Source organism: Pagrus pagrus, assembly GCF_965226575.1.
Source record: "Pagrus pagrus genome assembly, chromosome: 15".
Lineage (NCBI taxonomy): Eukaryota > Metazoa > Chordata > Actinopteri > Spariformes > Sparidae > Pagrus > Pagrus pagrus.
This window is the reverse complement of record NC_140199.1, coordinates 6,240,765-6,249,450: the sequence shown is the minus strand read 5'-3', so window position 1 is coordinate 6,249,450 and position 8,686 is coordinate 6,240,765. Positions and strand designations below refer to the sequence as shown.

Here is an 8,686-nt window from a genome sequence, read left to right as displayed (position 1 = left end):
GCACATGGTCTGTTAGAGTATGATCAACGTTAGGCAACTGAAGTAGTTGGCACAGATTTGGGAATGATTGGGAAACAAACACTGACTGTCGACTGGAGACAAGACACAAAAATGTCCAAATCAAACATTTAATAGCCCATCGCTCTGCGTCAACGTTACATAACTTCCTTAATTAAGCATCCTGAACAGCCAACCAACACTATAAAGTAGGTTTTATCAGAATTTCCTTTTTCAAGAAAGATACTGAGGAATAAACGTTTTCCACATCCTGAAATCAGAATTAAATTGAACGTTAAATTGAAGCGTTGTGTCGTTGACACCTCTCAGATGTGATGAAGTCTCGTGGCTGGTAAAACTACAGCTGTTGAATTGTGGTTCCCAATGCAGAAACAACAGGCTCGGCATTGGCAGGTAGTTTAAAAGGCTCTTTACTGGTTTATTGGCTTATAGTTGGCAGGTCAAAAAAGCCTGGCAGGAAGAAAACTGGCAACAGGTAATCAAAACAGATTCCAGGCAGACATGAATAGCTGCACATGACTCACAGGCAAGGTAGCCATATTGTTAGCTGCCCTCTATAAATACTTGGACTGATTGCTGATTAGGAGCAGCTGGGTCAACAGGTGTTTTCTACAGAGGAGACAGTCGTTGGGCAGGTGAGGAACAACAGAGACCGAGCGGGAGGAGTCGAGGTTGTACATGAAGGCGTCTGAAGCTAAAGACGAGACAATGTGGGAGACATCTTGACAGGTATTTGGCAAACACTTTGTGTTCAGTGTGCCGAGGAGAGCAGAGTTTGGTGACAGACGAGGCAAGGCAGCTTCTGTCAGGGTCAAGGCAGGAATGCGCTAAACCAGTGTTTTTCAGTCCTCTTCCTGGAGGCCTCCTGCCCTGCTCCAACACACCTGATTCAAATGATCAGCTCGTTATAAAGCTCTGCTGAAGCCTGATAACGACCCATTCATTTCAATCAGGTGTGCAGAGGCAGAGAAACATCTTAAACATGAAGGACAGAGGCCTCCAGGAACGGGAATGACTAAACCATAAATAAACAGACAGTTGAGAAGGATTCTGTTCAACATGGCAATAGAAAAATATCAAATGGGACACTTGTATAGAGCCCAAAGTCCTAATGTGTGTTTTGGACAACACGCAGATACAAATCTTCCATTTTGGACTTGTTCTTTGTGTCTCTTTATGTCATAACAATAGTGAATTTCCAGCCCAGTCGCCAGAATAAAAGTTGCCATTTTGCGAATAAGCAAACCACAGAAACATTAAAATTCTCACGCACCATATTGACATTTCTATGTCATATCATATTCATTTTACATGTTTATGAGCTGACTGTCATGTCAGGAAGTGAAGGGATGTTGGTGCTCAGTGTTTTCAACATTTAAAAGCATGAAACCACTGGATATTTTTAAAAGTGCAATAGTAGAGCAGAGTAACCGCTAACTTCTCATCTAGGTGCTAATTAGCTCAGTTAGCCGTACACTTAGCGGTCCTTACTGGGTGCTCAGAGTGATACTATGAGACAGGACAGGTCGGGGCTAGCAGGTTAGCAAACTAAAATTCTTACATATTTATCCTTAAGGAGATGTCGGGTCATTTTCCCAACGAAACTGGATGCTTTTAACGAAACATCAGAAACATTTACACCTGTTTGCAGCAACAGCTGGGCAAGATGGCAGCCAAGCAAGAGACCACTGTTTGAGACGGCGGGTCAACTTTTGTAAGCATGAAAGCACTCGATGTTTATAGGAGATGTAAGGGCATTTTCCATCTGTACTTGTGGAGACAAAACTGTCTGTTTTTAATGAGACGTCGACATATTTCCAGTCGCGTTTGTGGAGACAGCTAGGCTAGACAGCTGTCAAGCAAGAGACCATGGTTTGCGATGGTGTTTTAACATTTGTAAGTGTGAAACCACTGGATGTTTTTAAGGACATTTCGGGACATTTTCCACCTGTTTCTGGGGAAAAAGCCATATGCCTTATAAAGAGATGTCAGGACATTTCCAGCTGTGTTTTTGGCGACAGCTTGACGGCAACTCAACATTTGTAAGCATGATAGCACTGGATGTTTTAAAGAGACGTCAGGAGATTTTCCAGCTGTGTTTGTGGCGACAGCTTGGTGCGACGGCAGCCAAGTGAGGTACCTCAGCTTGAGACGGTGCCTCAACATTTATAAGCTTAAAAACCACTGGATATTTTCAAGGAAGTGTCAGGACATTTTCCACCTGTGTTTGAGGCACAAGAGACGACTGTTTGAGATTCAACATGTATGAAAGCACTGGATGTCTTTGGGAGACATCAGGACATTTTTCAACATATCCATAGTATGCAGAAACATATATTGCCAACATTTATTCTGGTGATTGGATGATGGAGTCCTTTTCTAGCTCTGTAGCTTCACAGTCTGTTTAGCCATCGTTTGCAAATTTCTTCTCTCAGACTCCATCATGGTGCCAGATGTTGTTTCCTTTGTTTCCTTTGTATTCATTCATTTATTGGTTCCTTCTTTGTTGGTTTCTTGTATTACAGAACAATGAAGAGGAAGCACTTTTGAGTTCAATTAACTGCATGAGTAATACACATATTTTGTGCTTAGAAATGTGCCCTTCCAGGAAATGAAGACATGTTTTACTCTGCTCCACCCAAAGCCCGCCTCAGCATCTCCACTTTGTATGTGGGAGTCGTCTTATGGACTGTCAGAGACCAGCAAAATCCCCTTTCCTCCAGTCCTCCGTCCCACATATCTGCCGCCATCTCCACTCCTGCCTCCTCTTCCTCCCCATCGCCCTCCTCCGTCTCCTCCAGTAATGGATTACATGTCTCCACTCAGCCTTTCCTGTCCTCAGTGAATCATGGGGCCGAAGCCAAGGGTGGACCTCGGGGTGGGTGGGAACTCCAGCAGACCGAGGGGAAACTCCAGATATTGGATTACTGTGTTCTTCACTCCAGATATGATGTAGTGAGTGTGAGTACGAGTGCATAGTGGCGCCTTTCAGTGTCCTCCATATTCATCGCGGGGTGAGGTCGACGTGGAAATGTGGGATGAATCTGTGGTGAGAGGGTGATGCTGGACGTAGTCAAGAGGGAGATTCCAGCAATGATCCTATTTATCTTTTAGATGTTTGTGTACATAACCTTTTAAATAGAGAGACACCTCAAGTATCACTTGGAATAATCCATCATTATCTACTGTGTCATTTGTTTATTTCCCTTAAAAAGTTAAAGATAATATCACAAACTTAATTACATAATTAACAACAAAACCCTAATTGAGACCTGAAGCACCATATCAGAAAAATGAATAGCTACTGCGTCCATAATATGAAATTAGTTCTGGAGATCTTGCATGACTGCGATATATCTGACATCAGACTCTGTCATGTCAGATCCTAATTATTTGCTTTGTCTGTGTGCTGTTAGTCGTGTCTGCAGCGGCTGTCTGTGGTCGTTTGGGACAGAAGGACTCTGTTGGCTTGTCTTTTTCCGTCTTTGGCTGGAGCTCCTGCACATGTCGAGCCCAAAGCTAGAAGCAGTGGTAAATTTTGTCGGGCGGCGGTAAAATACTATTATGGTGGAGTGAGGACAGCGCTGAAAGCTAGCGTAGCTGTAGTTCATCGACTAACGTCTTAACTCCCCTTTTTTCATCCCTGTAAATCAGACTAGTCAGGGGCTTAAGTGCCTGACGCAGCCAAGGGACACACCAGTCAGACACTGTTGAGGAGGTGGAGGGAGGGAGGAGCTGGAGATGGAGTCGTTCCATTTCGTAAAATAACCACACTGAAGCTGCTCTGGGCTGCACTGCAATATGGAAACTCTTAATTTCCATATTAATACTGAATTATTTTTGCTTAAATGTCTTTGAAACGACAGCATCCTGTAACCTTAGAGAATCGGCCAAGACTACAGCTGATTCAATATTAAACCGACTGATGTTCATCTGTTTGGAGGAAAAGATTATTATTAGTTTGACAGAAATCTGCATTTGTTTACTTCCATTATTCTTCCAAGTCAGAGGACAGTAATGTTTTTAATTGTAATACATATTATCATAACATCATAATGTGTACCTGGAAAATTATACGTGACTCAGACCCTGAACTAAAGATGAATGAGTTCATGTGTTTGCAGATGGCAGGGTGCGTACAGAGACCATCATGTGTCTGAACGATGACATGTTTGATCACAGCAGCTGTCAGAGTGTCTGAACAAGACCTCTGCTGCGACATGACCGCTCACAGTGAAGCTCCTTTGTACCTCAGTAGTAGGTGATACAGTTACACTGAATAAAATACAATTTGGTTGTTTGCCCACTTGCTCTTGAGAAAGAAGGAAATTGGAAGCAATTTTATGTGCAGCATAAATGCCAAAGTACAGTGTGTGCAGTCCGAGTGTGCCTCTGGTTGCCTGTATGTAACCACAGACATTAAAAACAATCGACGACACCTTTGGCTCTACTACTCACTACTTCAGGGTCTTAGTCACATACACTTTCTCATAAACACATTATCATGCTTATTCTACATCTGAGAAGCAGCAAAAGGAACAAAATACACATTTTTAACAAATAAAGAAATTACTTCCACTCACTTGGTGGGATAATGGAAGCAACCAGTGTTTTTATTCAGTTATCCTTCAGTTCATAACCCACAGGAAGGCGTCTGTATCGATACTGACCCACTTCAGGCTGCGGCGGACAGAAGACATGGACTATCGTTTATTTGTCAACATCTTGATATTGATTTGGGGACAATGACATGGCTGGCTAGCTAGTAAGTCTCGTTGTTAAACATATCGTCAATTATATTTACTGTTTGCCAACTGTACGCAATGTTATTGACTTTGAATCTTGCTAGCAAAACGGTTGTTTTTCCTGTTGTCAAGACGTATCGACTGTAAGGTCCGGCCTATTTACTGGCACAGCGAACAACATTTCCAATGCATAAGAACCTTATGGGATTGTAATGATTGTGCCAGCTATTAGTCAAACCCTTTGCTGGGGAAATGGAGTTATCGGCTGTGAAAACTTTAGATTTTTAACACAAAATGCTTTAAAATGCAAGTTAATGATCTTTTTCTTTTTGGCTGCTTGTCGGACGGTTCGGTCGGCCATTAAATCCTGAGTGGTGTGTGAGATGCCATTGTGACAACGACAATCCACTAAGCTTTTCACCCTTTCCACCTTTTTCTAAAACTACATTTAATTGCAGATTAATTCATTTTAATTTTCCATTAAACTATGACATCCTCTAGATGTATATTATGGGAATGAAGTCAGCCAGGAACTATGTTTAAGCACAATTTTATTGCAGTCTTTTCTAAGTCAGACATCAACCCACTCCCGAACAGAATGTATAATTCAACCGTTGAAAGGAGGTCTGGGTTTGAAGCACAGACCTTTTGGCAGCTCCACGGCTCACATTCATAAACAGCAGAGGAGTTTCAGCCCAGTATATATCTTAAGGTAAAAAGAAAGCCAAACTGATGACTTTAATATCATTATTAATGTGCTGCAGGCGGTGTACTCGGTCAGCGTGACACAGATATCAGCTAGCTCGAGCTTCAGAGTTATAACTTTGGACCCGGATCCAAACTCTTCGTCAGCGTAATGATTTTTAAACTATTTTCTCTTCAGACAGTGAGAGGACGAAATTATGTTAAGGTCAGCAAAACTGTGCCAAAGACAGATCCATCAACGATTTTCTTTCTTTAATATAATGACAGAGTGTAACTGTGAGTGTATTACTATAACTATGTCCATTACACTTTCTTAAATACTTAGAGCTGGTTTCCACTGGACGGTTTGTTAATATTCTGTACTTGCAACCCAACTCATGTTCTCGTTCATTACAGCAGCAGACATGCAACACCCTCGGCTCACGACTCAAGACCCGTCCTGCAGCGAACATGCTCAGTTTTTAATTGGCCACCTGTGTGAGGAGTCATGCTTGATTTCACATCGGTTTGCTTCTGTCTCATCCACCTATATAAAGGGTGTCTGTTCTCCTGCCTGGTTATTAATGAAACTCACCACGTTTCTTCCCGACTTCAAATGGACAGAAACCTTCTGAAGTGCCAAAATCTGTGTAGCGCGGAGGCCTTAATGAGCTCAGAGTTGCCGTTTTTCACCTGACTCCCCACTATTTATTACCTGTGGAACATGTGAAATAATTAGCTGGCTCTCTCTCCGTCTTTTTCATCAGAGAAGGTGTGAGAGGTTGCATCACCTGATTGCGCCCTGCAGCTAAACCTCCGCCACTCTTTAAAGATGACAGAGTCTGGTAAAGGACATACTGTATGAGTAATGGCTGTCATTACATAATACTGCACATTATCACTTGTATTATAAGGGCATAGCTGTGACGAGCTACACGCGGTAATAATACATTTAATTACACGATGCAGCAGCTGTAGCGGTGTGTAGATGAGATCAAAATGAAGGCTGAGCTCGAAGATGGCTGTGTCTCATGTAACATCAATACTGAGGAGTCATGGGTCAGAATGTGAACCAGTTCTGGTTGGTGTGATCCAATATCAAGATAGTCTCTTGTTTATTTGTTCATGTTTACTTTAATTTATATCATTTCTGTAACTTTGTGGCCAGATCTCCCTCAAAAAACAGATTTTAGTCTTTCGGGAGTTCCTTGTCAGAAGAGGGTTAAAGCTCCTGTTAGTAAGATAGTTGATAGTTTTTAAATTTCATTCCCAACTTGTCAAATACTGTCGCTTTCAGGTGGTGGCCGACCCAAGCTACAATCCCAAAAGGAAAAGCCAAAGTGACAGTATTACTATCTTACTAACAGGAGCTTTAAATAAATGAATAATATAACATTTTCTGCAGGAGAGGAATTGTTAATCCAAATATATTGATCACTTCAGTCTAATAATACAGTAGGCATAAAGGTAATATTAGTGCAAAATCATCTAATACATATTGGTAAACAAATAACATGATAAATGATGAGAACACACAAAAAAGGAAGCAACAACGAGAACGTAAAAGAAAAGGAAAGTCACTCTCAGGTCCATCCTCTGCAAGAGAGGAGTTGTTGATGCATGGAAATTAAGATTGAATTAGACCGAAAAACAAAGTGCTGCTAAATAAACCAGATGTCCTGTAATTTATATAATATATCCGTTAATTTGAAAACATTACTTGAATTGTTAATCCCTTTATCTCAGAGCTGCCCTGTTGATTTGGCCTGCCAGATGTTTCCATCGAAAAACAATCGCAATATGAATCGCTGTTTACACTGTTCAGCTAAAAATGCTCTTTTAAATATGTTAGATCCCTAATTATTATTAACAGTTTACAAAATCTGAGCACGGCAGGCAAAGTGACACTTTGGAAACTTTATCCTGACAAAGTGTCCTTTGAAAACAAAAAAAAAATAGTGTAGATTATTTGTCAGTTGCCTTTCAGGGCTTCTGTACTGTGTTATCTCCTTTAATTACACCCCTTTAATTTAATAAAAATTCATTTACACCCTATAGAACATGAAGGATTTAAACTCTGAATGTTGATGAGCTTTGTAGGGAAGCATAATCAGACCTTGGTTAAGATAACTTAATACGGGACAGAACCAATAATCTTCATCATTTCTATGTAGATGTACTGTTGTTTTTTTCAGATATTTTATTTCATCGTGCAGGAAAGCTCTGGAGCGCTGGAGGCAGAAAACAGTGGAGTGGAGGCTCTGCTGCAGCACGTACTCTACATAAAAACAACATTTAAGAGAGCGTCAGCCTAAAACCAAGAGCTTTGTCAGGAACTTTGAAAGGCCGTAAACCGGACGGTAATGAATTGTGTTTTCCAACTTCACTTTCTTTTGCACCTTTTACGAGGCAAAACACTCACTTTCTCTCCTTCATTTCCCAGATTAACTGGCCCCGCACGTTAAAGTCTTGGCTCGATGTCAATGGCTCTGTAAAATAAATGAAATCAAGCAAATTGAGTTGGATTCGCAACATCTGTCCTCTACAAAACGAACAAATAAAAACTCTGTGGGAGTAAATTTGCATTTCTACAAATTGTTTCTGCGCACTCTTTCAAATTAAAAGTGATAAACTCAAAGTACCTGAACGCAGGCATTTACATTTTTAGCCTGCAAATGGTCTTATTCACAGTGAAGGTGAGCGCTACAGTGGAACATCCACAGACCGGTGAGTGTGAGCTCAGGTTTGGTATTCCCCTCCAACCACCATGGCCTTCATACAGTTTTATTGTGAAGAATGGCCAGTGTGTGAAGCCCTGATGTTTCCGATGTGCAGCGACTGGTTAAACAGACAGCTGTGTGGCTGAAGTAAATGAGGTGTTGAAAGAAGAAGCCCTTCGCGTCCCTCTTTCCTCCCCTCCTCTCCACCACTGACATATTAGATCCTCCTTCGTTTTCCTCCTCCAATTCTTACACTTGATGATCTTGCTGTCATGCTCAATCTTTAATACCTTTTTCTCCTTCGCTCTTATTGCCAGGAGACACTCGAAACAACCCGGTTAATGCGTTTGAGAGTAAATATCTGCAGTGTACTTTTCTGCACGCGACCAATATTTTGAAACTTTACATTTCTTTGTTGTGTGTTTTCTTATAGGTTCAATTTTCATTGTCTGGTTAGGTTTAGGCACAAAAACCACTCAGAGATGTTTTGGCTTAAAATACCTGCTTCGATCGCCACAA

The 8,686-nt window shown here is 41.3% G+C and overlaps 1 long non-coding RNA gene across 1 annotated transcript; it reads left to right on the top strand.

Moving 5' to 3' along the window:
- Positions 1 to 640: 640 nt before the first annotated feature.
- Positions 641 to 7,987, top strand: LOC311270279. Its single transcript, XR_014624248.1, has 4 exons — positions 641 to 747; positions 2,544 to 2,979; positions 7,664 to 7,807; positions 7,891 to 7,987. It is a non-coding gene; the product is annotated as an uncharacterized lncRNA (long non-coding RNA).
- Positions 7,988 to 8,686: the final 699 nt, after the last annotated feature.